Here is a 16,530-nt window from a genome sequence, read left to right on the forward strand (position 1 = left end):
TTATTATTATATTATAATTATTAACCTCTTTCCACAGCCTCCTCCCAGCTCTTTAGGAGAAAATAAATGCCGTGAGGCGAGGGGACAGCATTCTGATCATCCGACCGCTGTGATTGGCTGTCACAGCAGTTAAATGATTAGGGGTGTCCCATGACATTTTAGTTACTGTGCTGGGAGTGCACAGTGAGCACGCTCTCAGCACAGAATACTGTTCCCCATGGACACATACTGTAGACCTGATCAGCTGTATCTTCCTGCAGCAGCTGAAAGCTTGCGTCTCCTTCTCACCTTGGCATTCAGCTGCTACAGGAAAATACAGCGGATCGGGTCTAGTAAATACTACCCCTGCCTAACCTCATGTCCCCATTCCTTTTGCTACCCGGGCCCCCAATTTGTGCTCCCCTGGCTTCCTCCCCCTCTCCTGCTTTCAGGATGGAGAGTGGTGGAAAGTGCCGATAAATCTGTCATTTACTGACCTCTTCCTTTTCCTAATGAACACATTGAGTGATCGGTACTGACTGTGTTCATTCATACTGTGTTTACTATGCTTCATTTTGTGAAAGAACAAGAAGCTGCTCAGCACAGAGTACTTCCCATTCATTCACTGTCCAGTGCAGCTGAGGCTCCAGAGAAAGGGACGGATGAATCTGTCCTCAGTCCCCTTCTCTGTCTTAAAAGTGAGACATCAGTGGTCTGTTTGGACCACCCAATATTCCACCAAAGCCCCCCAACAGGGCAGCTAAAAAAAAAAGTAAAAATAGTAAAAATAAATAAATTGTAAAAAAACTACTGAAACCATCCACTGCTCTACTGACTGCATACTTGGGGCCAGATCCACAAAGAAGCTACGACGGCGTATCTATTGATACGCCGCGTAACTTCTAGGATGCTCCGGCGTATCTTTGTTTTGTATCCACAAAACAAGATACGCCTGAAGCTGGGCTCGATCCGACTGGCGTACGTCTTAGTACGCCGTCGGATCTTAGGTGCATATTTACACTGGCCGCTAGGTGGCGCTTCCGTTGATTTCCGCGTAGAATATGCAAATGAGCTAGATACGGTGATCCACGAACGTACGTCCGGCCGGCGCATTTTTTTTCGTCGTTTCCGTAAGGCTTTTTTCGGCGTATAGTCACCCCTGCTTTATGAGGCGTAGGCAATGTTAAGTATGGACATCGGGCCAGCGTCGAATTTTCCGTCGTTTACGTTGTTTGCGTAAAACGTTCGCGAATAGGGCTTTGCGTAGAATTACGTTCACGTCGAAAGCATTGGCTTGTTGCGGGTTAATTTCGAGTATGCGCACTGGGATACCCCCACAGACGGCGCATGCGCCGTTAAAAAAAAACGTCAATTACATGGGGTCAATAGGAATTACCATAAAACACGCCCACATCTTATCTATTTGAATTACGCTACGCTACGCCGCCGTAACTTTAGAGGCAAGTGCTTTGTGAATACAGCACTTGCCTCTCAAAGTTGCGGCGGTGTAGCGTTACTACGATACGCTACGCCTGCCTAAAATTACGATGCGCTACGTGGATCTGGCCCTAGCTCTTTATACTAGCGCTTTGTCTTGCAGGGTGTATTTTTTTTCTTCTTTTTGTGGGTTTACTTCCGCTTTAACACTATATGGTCATCAACCCTGTCCTCAGGGCCCACTAACAGGCCAGATTTTATGTATTACCTTGGGGATATGCAGACTAGATACTGCAATCACAGAGCAGAAAATTATATCACCTGTCATGTATTTCAGTTATCTTGCAAACCTGGCCTGTTAGAGCCGGTTCACACTGCGGCGGCACGACTTCGGGGGCGACTCTGCAAGTCGTCCTGAAGACGACTTCAGAGGCGATTAGCAAAATGACTTATGTATAGAAGTCATTGCAAATCGCCCCCGAGCCGCCCCCGAAGTCGTGCAAGAACCTTGCAACCTTGCGTCGCTCCTATTAGAACGGTTCTATTGCATAGAATGGGACGCGACTCCTCAGCCGCCTGACGAGTCGCCCCAGTGTGAACCGGCTCTAAGTGGGCCCTGAGGACAGGGTTGATGACCACTGTTATATGGAATGTCATGTCATTCTCTTTGGAATAAGGCATCTACCCATTTGTGAAGTTGTTATACTTGTTTTTTGTGCATTTGTCTTATTTATCAGGTGGGGGACGGGGAACGGAAGGAGATCTCACATTTAAGGCAACGCAGCAATGTTCACAATGATGTAATGGATACAGCTTACAAGGTAATCAGTGTCATGATGTAATCCTTTATCCTGGTTCTGATTGTTCTGGTCCATGCACGTTTTCACTTGAAGTCTTTATTTGCTGTCTTTCCCTTTTAACCCCTTACCATCTATTCAGGATATCCTCATCCAGACGTGAGAGTATTTTAATTTTTTTCTGCAGACTCTGGGATTTTGTCTCCAATGGAGGGGGGTTAGTGTAGCCACCCTTCCCAAAGGATGAGTGACTCTGCTGGAATGTAATCAGCCTCAATTAAATAGATGTCTTATAGTTTAGTGAGCAGTCTAATAAGTAGGACAGCAAAATGACCAGAAGGGATAATATGCCTCCTATGAATAGATGAATAGGAGCTCCAAGGACACTTCAGTATGAAGAAGAATATGATATCTAGTTCTAAATTTATTTTAAAGGAAAAAAATCTCTTTATGTATTTATAAATTGAAAAATAGAATTCAAAGATAGAATTCAGGAACAAAAATGTGATTTTCATCCACTGACTTAACTTTTGCTTTTAACAGCTTTGTAAGGAACTCCAGTTTTAAGATTAACACCCCTCACACTTAAAGTGGTTGTAAACCCTTAATTACTAAAATGAAAAGCATGTTATACTTACAGTACCTATTCTGTACAATGGTATTGCACAGGGTGGTTCTGAACCTCCACTTCTGGGGTCCCCTGTTGGCGCTTCTGGTTCCCCCTCTTCTTCGTGTGCCCCCATAGCATGCCGCTTCTCACCTCATATTCATATAAGTCATATAAGTAGTGTTGTACGTCACTGCGTTCTTGACGGTCGGAATTTTGTGTGACCGTGTGTATGCAACACAAGTTTGAGCCAACATTCCATCGGAAAAAAAATCCACGTTTTTTTTTTGGAATTTCTAATCGTATGTACGCGCCATAAGTTCCACTATTGAATGACTTTAGACCAAAATAAAAAAAAATACACTATATTAATAATTGTGGGAGAGTTAGTAAAAGTATTCAGTAATATGTGTGTAAAAAGGTGGCCAGACCTGTAAAACATGTGAGACATTGTCAGTTATGTAACTTTCTTGAGCACTCTGTTTATGTCATCAGCACCCGGAGGCAAAATGAGGCAACAAAATGAGTCAGTTTGTTTGTTCTATGGAATGGTTGGACAGGATGTGAGCTGTTCGTTGGAAGATATTCCTACCAACAATGTCACATAAATATAAGAATACAAATCTGTTCAGATTTTCTATTAAAAATTGTCCGTGAATGTTACTTAAACACTTAAGACCCGGACCTTTATGCAGGTAAAGGACCTGGCCAGTTTTTGCGATTCGGCACTGCGTCGCTTTAACTGACAATTGCGCGGTCGTGCGATGTGGCTCCCAAACAAAATTGCTGTCCTTTTTTTTGCCACAAATAGAGCTTTCTTTTGGTGGTATTTGATCACCTCTGCGGGTTTTTAAAAAAGTGACAATTTTGAAAAAAAAACTTTAATTTTTACTTTTTGCAATAATAAATATCCCCAAAAAAGATAAAATTTTTATTTTTTCTCAGTTTAGGCCGATACGTATTCTTCTAACTATTTTTGGTAAAAAAAAAAAATCGCAAAAAGCGTTTATCAATTGGTTTGCGCAAAATTTATAGCGTTTACAAAATAGGAGATAGTTTTATTGCATTTTATTCATATTTTTTTTTAACTACTAATGACGGCGATCAGCGATTTTTTTCGTGACCGCGACATTATGGCGGACACTTTGGACACGTTTGACACATTTTTGGGACCATTGTCATTTTCACAGCAAAAAATGCTATAAAAATGCATTGTTTATTGTGAAAATGACAATTGCAGTTTGTGAGTTAACCACTAGGGGGCGCTGAAGGGGTTAAGTGTGACCTCATATGTGTTTCTAACTGTAGGGGGGTGGGGCTGGACGTGTGACGTCATTGATCGTCTTTCCCTATATCAGGGAACACACGATCAATGACACTGCCACAACGAAGAACAGGGAAGATGTGTTTACACCCACCTCTCCCCGTTCTTCAGCCCCTCGGACCGGTCGCGTGCACACGCCGGCTGGGCTTAAAGGGCCAAGTACAGGTACGTGGATGTGCCCAGCCGTGCCATTCTGCCGACGTCTATCGTCGTGAAGGGGTCCTTAAGTGGATAAACGGTTACATCAACTGGTTCACATATCTTCACAGCAGGTCCGGTGCGCTTTGCACAAAAACTATGTGCGTCTTTTGGTCTGTTTCAGCCCAAAATTCGGACTGAAATCGGACCTGAAACAGTGAACCAGGACGCACCGGACCACTGCTGTGTGACGGATGCGGTGAAAGTGTGAACCCAGCCTCAATCATAATTTACTAGTATGCACTGCATATTATGAGAGACCTACCTACAAACAAAGCCCTCCATCACTGGGCTGTCACGGCTGCCCAGATCACCGGCGGGGTCCATGCTAACCCGGTCTTCTTTCCGAGTTTCAATGTCGCCCACCGCTTGATTGGCTGGTCTGCGTTGATGTCCCTCCCGTGCATGCGCATGGGCGTCACTTCACCTTGGCATGTAGATCATGCCGTAAGGCCTGGTTCACACCTATGCATTTTTTTGTGCGTTTTCGGTTTTGCAGAACCACACTACAGTCCTTTTAACATGGTTTCCTATGGATGTAGTTCACATCTGTGCATTTTATGGAAAGGGCCAGAGACTTTTTTTCTGGCGTTTGGTTCTGTAGACTTCAATGGATCAAAAATGTGTATTGAAAAATGCAAAATGCACCTGGAATATGCAAACTGCAACCTGCATAGGTGTGAACCAGGCCTAAATGCGGTCTGAGCTGCGCATGTATGGCTCGGATCGCATTACTACTGACAGGCATTTAGGACAGAAGAGTGATGTTATTATAACGGTTCTTTTGTTGAATTGTTTATAAGCTACACAGCTGGAGTTTTTGTAATGAAAATGGGTTTAGCATCTAAAGCGATATACAGGAGACACAATGTAAAAACAGGAAGCCAGGCAGCGGGGAGGGCAGTCATACAATGAGCTTATACCGCTGGTGGCCAGTCTACCACCATGGCTGCCAAGATTAATTTTTATTAATTGCATATTCTGTATGGAAATAAAATAAGTGCAGAACAGGCCATTTATAAAAGGAAGGGGATCCCTTTCCTGTGGACCGTGTGGAGAGGAAGCAGGCTTCAGTCTAATTAAATCCCTGAAGGTTCAGTAAAGGTCTGCCTAGTAATGACTTGGAAGGAGCAGAATAGTCTCATTGGCCCAGATTCAGTAAGAATTGCGCATAAATTACGGAGGCACAGGGCAACGATTTTGCCCTGCGCCCCCGCAAATTTGCGCCGCTGCCCTCGATTCACGGAGCAGTAGCTCCGTAAATTGCGAGGGCGCGCCGGCAAAATTGCCCGGCGTAAGCGCGCGCAATTTAAATGATCCCGCAGGGGGCGGGAATCATTTAAATTAGGCGCGTTCCCGTGCCGATCGTAAAGCGCATGCGCCGTTGGGAAACTTTCCCGACGTGAATTGCGGCAAATGACGTCGCAAGGACGTCATTTGCTTCAAAGTGAACGTGAATGGCGTCCAGCGCCATTCACGAATCACTTACGCAAACGACGTGAAATTCAAATTTCACGACGCGGGAACGGCGGGTATACTTTAGCATTGGCTGCCCCTACTATTAGAAGGGGCAGCCTTACGCTAAAGACGCCGTACGGAAACTCCGTAACTTGCGTACGCAGGGCTCGCGCAACATTGTGAATCGGTGTTAGTATGCAATTTGCATACTATACACTGAGCACAATGGGAGCGACCCTAGCGGTCATCGCAAGAATGCAGCCTAAAATCTGCGTGGCATAAGAGCCTTATGCCACGCAGATTTTAGGCTGCAGTCGGCGTTACGATGTTCCTGAATCAGGAGCATTCGTAACGCCGGAGCAAGTCAGCAATTGCGCTGCGTAACTATGGTTACGCAGGTGCAATTGCTCTCTGAATCCGGGCCATTGAGATTTCACATGTACCGGCTGCTTGAGGTGCAAAACTCCATAAATATTATGATGGTATTATGGAGACGGGATGGTGTTTGGAGCATAAACATTGCAAGCTCATTCCCCACAAAACAGAAAACATTTTATGTTTGTTAAAGCGGTTGTAAACCGCATATATAATTTTTTATTTTTTTTTTACCTGCAAGGCAAAATGCATAATCAGCTAGTATGCACCGCATAATAGCTGATTATGAAATACTTACCTCAAAACGAGGTGAACAACACTTACCTGGTTCACTCCGAGCGAGATGTCATCTTGCTCCGGCGTGTCTTCCGGGTATCGCCGCTCCAGCGCTGTGATTGGCTGGAGCGGCGCCGCTCCAGCGCTGTGATTGGCTGGAGCGGCGTGCGCGCGGGAGATTTAAAATCGGCAAGGTCCGGCGGCTGCCGGATATTTCACCGTGGATCCCCCCTGCGCATGCGCCGCCCGCATTGCGAGGGGAATATCTCCTAAACCAAACAGGTTTAGGAGATATTCTTTTTACCTACAGGTAAGCCTTGTTATAGGCTTACCTGTAGGTAAAAGTGAAAAATTAAGGTTTACAACCGCTTTAAGAAATGCCCCGAAATATATATTTTAATATGAAAATTCTAATAATCATGGAGTGTTTTTTTTTTAATGTTCTTCACAAGGTACTGAAAATTGGGACTTGTTCACTAGGGTAGTAAGCTTTACCGCCCTTCTGAAAAGTGATCCACAGTGTATTTCTTTTTTAGAGGTGGTTTAGAGGCATTCAGGAAGCCCCACTGCCACCTCCTGCACACCTGTTATTGATCCCCAGGGGGGCAGGATTCTATCCCAATAAGGATTTTACATTGAGCTGCAACCGCCACAGCTGCAGTTGCAAAAAGGTTGCAGTTTGGTCCTATTGTCTTCAATGGAGGAGTTTGACAGCCAATGCCACCTGTCAAACTTGACATGCTGAGTTAAAATTGCCACACTGTAAATTGATGTTTCCAGCAAACACACAGAAAACTGCCTGTTTTTACTAAACCCCCCCAGCTGCCCCTGTGAAGGGGTTGGATGGTGAGCTCACTCACTACTTGGCAGTCAGCACCTCTCATCCAGATGTATCTGAGGATGCTGGACTTCACATTTCCGAACCCCTGTACCATGCCCTACTGACTCCTGTCCTCTGACCTGCTGCATGTTCAGACAAAGCTATCAAAGCATATTTTATAGGTACAAGGAAGGCCAAGTTTAACCACATTCCTTAAGCCCCTCCTACTATTAAGGGTTTGTCCACACCCACATTTTGCTGTGGCGTGCTACACGTGCCACGGATCACTTCCTCCCTCAAGTGTCCCTCATTCTGAAGTTCAAAAGTTGGGAGGTATGTGTTTTCAGCCAGGCCTTGGGAGGTACATAAATGGCCTACATCTACACCAAGGGCATTATTTAACATTAGTCAAAGTGGCAGTGTTTTTTTTTTTTTTTTATCTACAGGCTTCTCTTACCTGCACAGGAAGTTTTAGTTTTTTTAATTAACTAGGGCTGTGGAAATGAAAGATTAATTCCTCGATTAATCGTAAATTTTTTTGATCAATCAAAATTCTTTTGATCGGTACTAGTGGTGCAATGGATCGTAAATGGTGAACGGGTCACCATATGCGGATCAGCACACCATGTGATCCGCGGAGCTCCACTACTGCCTTCGGCCATAGGAAAGGCTGCGGCTTCTTCCTAGCTCCTGGGACGGCAGCCATCTTGGTCCACCCGGCGTCGGCCTAGGTGAGCCTAGAGCGGTGTGCTGACGTCATCACCCAGCCTCAACTGCTCATGTTCGGCCGGCTTCTCAGGTAAGACTAAGCAAGCACTAATCTTCCTATACAGTGGGGGAGATGTGGACCATATTACAGTGGGGAGATGTCTGTCGATATTACAGTGGGGAGATGTCTGTGGATTACAGTGAGGAGATGTCTGTGGATTACAGTGGGGAGATGTCTGTGGATTACAGTGGGGAGATGTCTGTGGATATTACAGTGGGGAGATGTCTGTGGATATTACAGTGGGGAGATGTCTGTGGATATTACAGTGGGGGAGATGTCTGTGGATTACAGTGGGGAGATGTCTGTGGATTACAGTGGGGAGATGTCTGTGGATATTACAGTGGGGAGATGTCTGTGGATATTACAGTGGGGAGATGTCTGTGGATATTACAGTGGGGGAGATGTCTGTGGATTACAATGGGGAGATGTCTGTGGATATTACAGTGGGGAGATGTCTGTGGATTACAGTGGGGAGATGTCTGTGGATTATACAGTGGGGACTATATATGGTGATCTGAAAAATGTATACCTGTTATAATTAATCGAAATTAGGCGATTAATCGATTAAAAAAAAATTGATTAATCGAACACGAAAATTTTAATCAGTAACAGCCATAAAACGAACCCTTTAAAGTAGATCTAAAAAACAAAAGTGCGGAATGGGATTGTAAATGTTACACAACGCTCAGCCACAGGTAAAATCACTGGATTAAACTGCTCAGATAGGGAGTTTGGTGTCATAACAAGAAATAATTACATGGGAACTGGTGTCAGAGATTACCATTACATGTCTGTGCAAATGTCAGCGTGCATAATGACTACACACTGCAGAGCTGGACTGGCTAGACGGAGCAGAATACTGACATTTCACATCCAGATTATCAAAAACCCAACCGGATCTCCTTCCTTTATATCCAAAATGTATTTAAAATGGGTTTATAGGGAAGATTTTGAAGTATTTATTGTATCTAAGCTGTAGCCTGAAAAATGTACCTGCTTGTTTTGAATTTTTCCTCAAACTTCCTGGTATTTGAGTGTGCCTAGGCACTCCTGTGCATACAGCCTCACAGCTGTTTATCTGCAGTGGGAGATCCCAGGCACTGCAGTCTCGGAGATCTAGAGACGTCACTGTTGTATTGCTCACTGTACTTGGAGGCTGAGCCCTGCCTCTCCCAGGATGACCACCTCAATACAGAGACACAGCAGAACAAAGCATGGGAAATCCATCACAGGAAAAGAACAACTGTAGGAAGATCGCAGGGAATATAAAAAATAAAAGGACGGCATGTCTCCAGACCTAAACCCTACTGAGCATTCACAGATAATCGAATAACATTTTCAGTGGCGTATCTGGGCTGAATATATTGTTATATTTATGTAGAATTGTTGGTAGGAATAACTTCCAACGCACAGCTCACGTCCTGTCCAGATGTTCTAGAACAAACCAACTTACAGTAATTTTCTTGCCTCCAGGTGCTGATGACAAACAACAGAATGCTCAGAAAATGTACATAACTGACAACGTCTCAGATGTTTTACAGCTCTTTACACACATAGTACTGAATACTATTACTAACTCTCACATAACTTTCCATATAGTCTCTTTATTTGAATTTTAGTCTATAGTCGGTCAATGTTGGAGCTTACACAGGATCCCCACATGATGGTTGTAGCTTACACAGGGTCCTCACATGATGGTTGTAGCTTACACAGGGTCCTCACATGATGGTTGTAGCTTACACAGGGTCCTCACATGATGGTTGTAGCTTACACAGGGTCCCCACATGATGGTTGTAGCTTACACAGGGTCCCCACATGATGGTTGTAGCTTACACAGGGTCCCCACATGATGGTTGTAGCTTACACAGGGTCCCCACATGATGGTTGTAGCTTACACAGGGTCCTCACATGATGGTTGTAGCTTACACAGGGTCCCCACATGACGGTTGGAGCTTACACAGGGTCCCCCCATGACGGTTGGAGCTTACACAGGGTCCCCACATGATGGTTGGAGCTTACACAGGGTCCCCACATGATGGTTGGAGTTTACACAGGGTCCCCACATGACGGTTGGAGCTTACACAGGGTCCTCACATGATGGTTGGAGCTTACATAGGGTCCCCACATCACGGTTGGAGCTTACACAGGGTCCTCACATGATGGTTGGAGCTTACACAGGGTCCTCACATGATGGTTGGAGCTTACACAGGGTCCCCACTCCCCACATGACGGTTGGAGCTTACACAGGGTTCCTACATGACAGAGCTTACACAGGGTCTCCGCATGACGGTTGTGATTGGCCATAAAGGACCGAGAATTGCATTCTGAGAGGAAAGTTTGCATGCACCCCCATATCTAGAGACAGCGGGTATTTTTAACAGGTAACCAGAGTGGTGAAGGAGTCTGGCAAAGGTATCAGCAAGGAAGGGGGGGGGGATAGGTGGTCTTTTAAAGTGGTAGTAAACTGCTGCAAAAAATGTAAAAACTTTCCCCAGTAAGACAAATTCATAATGTGTTAGTATGAAAAGCATACCAGCACATTATGTGAGATTTACCTTACTGCCTCGTCAGGTGTTCTATGGGTACCTGCAAATACGACATTATGCCCAGTCTTTTGCCCCGAGCCTCCAATTTTCAGTGCTGACCCCCTTTGAGAGACTTGTCCTGGAGGGATCGGCGTGCCGAGGTCTGATTTCGGACATATGTCGGCAGCTCAATTCCTACACCTTATCTACTCAGGGTAAGCATACCATATGCTTCGTTGGGAAAGGGCACTGGGAGAGGAGATCCCGGAGACGACCTGGCAAATGATCTGGTCCCAGGCAGCCAAAAGCTCTTTTTGCACGCTCTATAAGGAGAACGCTTATAAAATTCTCTACTTTTGGTACCTGACACCAGATGTCCTCCATGCCATCTATCCCTCCAGCTTAGGGTGACCAGACATCCCAGGTTTCAGGGGACAGTCCCCTGATTGAGGACACTGTCCCCAGACCAAGTCTCTCCCTGGTTTTGTCCCCAGATTGGATTTAATAGGGGGCAGGGGCAATTTCAAAGACAATTAGTGCAGAATTAAAATAAAAAAAATGTTAATTACACACCCCCGCTCCGCCGTGCCTACTAGCATAGGGGGGTTTATTTTTTCCATTATCTGTGCCCCTTTCTGATGATCATGTGCTGGTCAGAGGGAATATTTCTTCAGTTTCGGGCGCATGCCCATTTAGCTTCGCTCGCATGTCCTTCTGCATTGGCTCAAATCCTGGCCAGCCACCTGCCTATCTCCTTGCCTTCCCTGGCGGAGTGATCTTCCTCTGCTCCCCATCCAGTAGTAGTCGGGGCCTGAAGAGTGAGACTTGAGAGGCTGTGAGGCGGGCGGCGACGGGCAGAGAGTCGCTGATTGTTGCCATTACTAGTAAAGAAAAAATATGTCCCCGGATTTCATTTTTAAAATCTGGTCACCTTACTCCAGCTCGGACAGGTGCTGGCGATGTCAGGGGGACTCTGTACCATATATACTGGACCTGCTCCAAGATTGTGCCTTTTTGGACAGAGACGCAGCTTCCCTAGGCCCCCGAAATCATTCCTCTTGGGGGTCTCACCTTTGCAAATCCCCAAATGTTCTAAAACACTGCTTAGGCATGTTCTGACAGCTGCAAGGTGTCTGATTGCCCTGCACTGGAAGCGCCGGTCCCCACCCTCCCAAGCAGACCTGTATACTAGAATAAAAGACATTGAGCTGATGGAAAAAATGACACCCCGATTACAAGACAGACTGGATATGCATGATAAGGTCTGGGAGGAGTGGCACCGGCAGGAGGATCCGCCCTGAGCCGACGGTCGAGCCTCCCTACCCTACCCCCCCCCCCTTTTCTTTTCCCGTCTGCACTCTCCCTTCCCTTCCCCTACTCATCTTTCCTATCAGTTTTTTTTTTTTACAGTTTTTTCCTTCTCTTCTTCTTTTTTCTGTATATATCTATAATTTGCTGGGAGACCCTGCTTCACAGCTTGCAGTCCTCATGTGGAGTTAGCGGGGATCCCCCAGTCGTTTGTCTATTGGTTTAATGTTTTCTGCGATACACCGGCTGTACTGATGTAATGCTAAAGTGCCTGTGTTACAGTGTCGACTTTGTATATTTACCTGCTGGTACGTTTCATAAAATAGCCCTCCAGTGCTACGCTGTCACTGCTTCCATCTTCACCCGGTCTTCCTTCCGGGTCTGCGATAACATCACTCCCGTGCACAAGCTCTGAAGATCTGGCACCGTATGCCGGTCCTTCAGAGCGCATGCGCCAGTGATGTCACCGGCTGCATGCAGTGTGAGTATTTTCTAAACCGTGTTTAGCAGCTATTCACTGTACCTACAGGCAAGTCTTATTTATTATAGGCTTTCCTGTAGGTAGAAGTCAAAAAATTAAGTTTACTACTCCTTTAAGAGAACCATTACTAGGTCAAAAACAGACCCGGAGACACAACTCCACCCTAAAGCAGAACTTTACCCATAACAACTTGATACAAAATAATGTTCTTTAGCAAGGAACATACATTGCACATTATTAATAATAATTAATGTGTGCTGTAAATTGCCCCCAGCATTGTTCCTGTTTCTTCTTGCTGGAGGCTGCCATTTTTCTGAAGCCCAAAGCCCCAGAGCAGAAGTAAATCATAAAGCAGAACTGAACCCAACAGTTTCAAAAGAGTTACATTCTTGGAATGCCAAGAATGCTAACTCATGTTTGCTCGTTTCCTCGAGTAAGCTGTCAAATCTTCAAATAACTAGTGTCATAACTGACCACATGTGCAGCACCATGGCAGGTGCAGATCAAACAGAAGCAGCTTCCTTGCTGTAAAGGATACAAGGATTTAATTCTGCCTTAAGACTGACAGCAGATTGGCTCTACAAATTCATCAGTGTCTAAAAATGTAGAGCAACTGAGCATGTGCAGAGCAGAGTGAGACCATATATTACTGGATTTTAAACAGTATGGGCACTTATTTTTAATATAGCTACAGTGATCTAGCAGAACTTGATTTTCTGACTAGCGTTCCACTTTAATTTAAAGTAGAATTCCGGGTGTTTTGTGAAAAGAAAAAAAAAATTGCCTGTGAAAGTAAAAAATAAAATAATACTGGTACTCTCCCCCACAGAAAGTCCACTCCTCCAGTAGATTGGTCTCCTCTTCCAGACTGAATGACAGCCATTGTGATGCAACTCCCCTCCTCTGAGCCCAGGGTGTCATGGATCTGTCCCCTGGGGGAGCCTCATTCCAGCCTGGGATCACAGTAGTAGTGCAGGGAATGGCGCTCACATATACGTGAGAGATGTTCAGTGTAGGAGTGTAAGGACAGCTAGCGCCCCCACCAGGGTAGAAGAAGAAGGACCTGAGATGGCACTAGACTGGCCAAACCTCAAGAGGCTTTTCTCCTTCACACTGGGGTTTTGCAGAAACAACATGCACACAGGGCGACCTTTCACACAGCAAGAGCCATTCACTGACCCCCATTTCATTTTCTATAAAGTCCATTTAGATCAGGGATATGCAATTAGCGGACCTCCAGCTGTTGCAGAACTACAAGTCCCATGAGGCATAGCAAGACTCTGTCAGGCACAAGCATGACACGCAGAGGCAGAGGCATGATGGGACTTGTAGTTTTGCAACAGCTGGAGGTTCGCTAATTGCATATCCATGATTTAGATTTTCTCTTTTTTATACTGTGTCGTCCACGGAGTTCCTCTCCATCTATAGGAGGTCTCCTCTCCCCTCTGCTCTCCTTCATATTAGACTGCCCAGTAAATGATAAGACCCAGATCCACCAATACACCAAAACATATTTAGAGGTATGAAGCTTTCTTCTATTCATTGTTTTGTTGACAGGTGTGGCGGGTCATGGCTCTGGTAGGGTTAGAGAGATCTGGGGCTGGCAGTAGCTGTTTTATAAGCAGTCACCCAGTAGATGGCGCTGGTCTCCCAGCAATAGATTTCGCTGTGTACAGGGAGGAGTCCAGTCGCACTTGTGCAGCAAATGCCAATCATGGAACCGCGCCATCGATTTTCATCACACGGAGACATTGCATCGCTTTGCCCGTCCATCTCCGGCACGATGCCGGTGATCGAGAAGGACCTGGCGGAGAAGAAAGTCTGCACTTCAAATTCATTTACATTTTGTTTCCTTTTATTCTGGTGACACACAGAGCCAAAAGTATGAAAATTGAGCCCATGTTCAAATAGATATGGACCCAACTGTATATCCATATATTGGATCCCTCAGAGTATATTACTATATTGGATCACAAGAGACAAATACGTGATAGTATAGGCTGGGTTATTACACAGATATCAACAAAGGGTTTAAAAAAAAAAAAGGCAAAGTTTCATGAACACAAGTACTCAAAATTGTGCAGATAGAAAACCTGATCTGTCAGTGAGAGTCCACAATATTGTACATTACAGGGTCACATTATGGGGGCAAGTGATTCTGGTCAGCCTGCTCTTTCATTGACAAGCTGCATTTGGTGGCAGGCGCCACGCTGCATCTGATGGCAGGCGATACGCTGCATCTGGTGGCAGGCGACACGCTGCATCTGGTGGCAGGCGACACGCTGCATCTGGTGGCAGGCGACGGGTGGCAGGTGACACGCTGCATCTGGTGGCAGGTGACACGCTGCACATGTGGCAGGCGACCGTGGCAAGTGACACATTTGGGACTCCCACTAATTCCACATTAGGATGAGTTGAATTATTTAATTTTATATTGTAATCTAATAATATAAATAATGCACTTTAATCATCCTGACACGGATCAACTATTGTGTCATGATGATTGAAGAGCTAATTGCCATGACAAATCACCCGTGACCACCTGGGTGCCCCCACCATTGACAGATCAGGTTCTTTATCTGTGCAATTTTGAGTACTTGTGTTCATGAAACTTTTTGGCTTTTTTTAACCCTTTGTTGATATCAGTGTAATAACCCAGCCTATACTATCATAGTTACATAGTTAGTCAGGTTGAAAAAAGGCACAAGTTCATCTATTTCTACCAAAAAAAAACAAAAAACATCCAAGCCCATATAAACAATTCTTCACCCACAGTTGATCCAGAGGAAGAAGTTTAAAAAAAAAAAAAAAAAAAAACCACAGCAAAGAATGCTCCAATTTGCTACAGCTGTTCTAAAAAATGACGTCACATCGTGCAAAGCACGGCGGGAATTTCCAAACTGAGCATGTGCAGTACGTCCGGCGCGGGAGCCTAATTTAAATGGTACATGCCCCATTTGAATTGGGCGGGCTTGCGCCGGACGTGTTTACGATACACCGCCGCAAGTTTACAGGTAAGTGCTTTGTGGATCAGGCACTTACACTGAAAACTTGCGGCGGTGTAACTTTCTGCATGGATTCTGCTGCAAGCATCCCAGACAGACCATCTCCTGCATGGTTACGGGGGTGACTGTCGACCCGGTCGCTGCGACTCGGCTCTATAGACCGGTCATATGCTAGCCCTGAAGCTAGTAGCTCACCGGCCACCCGTAGAGTGACGGGCATGTTGTGCAGACATGATCCGGGTATAACAGACCGGCCCAGGGCACAACACATCAGGGTACAGTGCACATCAGGGCATGGTACAGAGCTCAGCACATCAGGGTACAGAGCCCAGCACATCAGGGCACAGGGGGACATCACATCAGGGTACAGGGCACAGCACATCAGGGCCCATCACAGCACATCACATTAGGGCACAGCACATCGGGGCATGGAACACATCAGGGCACATAGCACATCAGGGCACATAGCACATCAGGGCACATCAGGACACGGATGAAGTCCAGGGCCACATTTTTGTCCCAGTCCAGCCTTGTGTAAAAGTGAAAGAAAATCCCAAATTCTAACCAAGATAGAAACAGAGGGGAAATCTTTCAATGGGGACACTAGAATCCCCTCACTATGGAGGGATTTACTCTCACTTCCTGTTTTGGTTATTGAGCAGGAAGTGAAGGGAAATCTCCCCAATTAGTAATGGCAAAATATATCCTGACAGGCAGAGGTATAATTTGAACCTTTAAGGCCCCGGTGCAAGAAACCATGAAGGGCCCCCCTGACTGCCGGGGCTTTTTCCATTGGTCCCTAGGCCCTTCTCTCCTTCCCTCTGATCCTGGTGCTCTTTAAAAACCCTGTTTACACTGCGACACAAAGTCGCATGGCAAGTCAGAACACTAATTTCAAGGGGTGCTGTCTTAAGCAATGCGGCTCAAGTCGCAGCAAAAAGACAAAAGGTTCCTGCACAACTTTTCTGTGACTTTGCTGACTTGTTGATCCTAAAAAGACGTTTCCAAGAATCCCAAATTGTAATCAAAAGGTTGCGCCAGCATAATACTATTAATAGTGAAAAATAAATTGTCAAAAATAAAAAGAACATGAAGTCCACATGTGCGGAGGTAGAAAGATATTTAATTGAATATCCTGTCTTGCCAGCACTCAATCATTACTAGAGACTGG

Source organism: Rana temporaria, chromosome 7, assembly GCF_905171775.1.
Source record: "Rana temporaria chromosome 7, aRanTem1.1, whole genome shotgun sequence".
In the NCBI taxonomy this organism is placed as follows: domain Eukaryota; kingdom Metazoa; phylum Chordata; class Amphibia; order Anura; family Ranidae; genus Rana; species Rana temporaria.